The 597-nt window shown below is 38.2% G+C and overlaps 1 protein-coding gene across 1 annotated transcript in view; it reads right to left on the bottom strand.

The window, feature by feature from the left end:
• LOC119581736 (potassium voltage-gated channel subfamily KQT member 1-like) overlaps window positions 1-597 on the bottom strand; it is a 16,549-nt gene that overhangs the window by 3,947 nt on the left and 12,005 nt on the right. The window lies entirely within an intron of this gene.

The raw sequence follows: 597 nt of genomic DNA, 5'->3' as shown, positions 1-597 counted from the left end.
GCTGGGGGGAAGCCTTGCAACAGGGACATGACACCTTATGACACGCTCGAGCGGCAACAACACACAAGGCTCTCAAGACTTCAGTGTGGGTTAGTAACAAGGCTTGAGACATGGAAGGCATCAGCTACTCCGTGTAGGCTCAGTCACAACCAAACAAGCACTACATGAACCTACGTCAACATAGATTGCAAAGTAGTAGCCAAAATTGAAATGCAGACACTCTTGTCGTAAGTTGTCTGTGTTGATTTTTTTTTTTTTTACTCTGGTCATACTTGAATATCAAACAGTGGAGTGTGTCAATGAAAACTTAATACTAAATAAAAAATGAAACTATATCTAGGTGCTATAAAACTGTTGCAAATTGTTCATTTTTTTTTTGGTTCAGATGTTAAGTAGAGTTAGTATGCACTGCTTTATAGCCAAACACATATGTTACTTTGTTAATGAACTGGAAACATACACAACATGAACAAAGAGCAAAAATATAAATAAATAAAGTACAACATGAGGCATTACTAGTAAGGTATGCACGGAGACACCTATTTGTGTATTAACATAGAAGCCGCCTTTCACACACCCCTACAGACATATGGTGCA

Source organism: Penaeus monodon, chromosome 15 (assembly GCF_015228065.2).
Source record: "Penaeus monodon isolate SGIC_2016 chromosome 15, NSTDA_Pmon_1, whole genome shotgun sequence".
Lineage (NCBI taxonomy): Eukaryota > Metazoa > Arthropoda > Malacostraca > Decapoda > Penaeidae > Penaeus > Penaeus monodon.
Note: the sequence above shows the minus strand (reverse complement) of the source record. Positions and strands in the feature narration are given on the sequence as shown.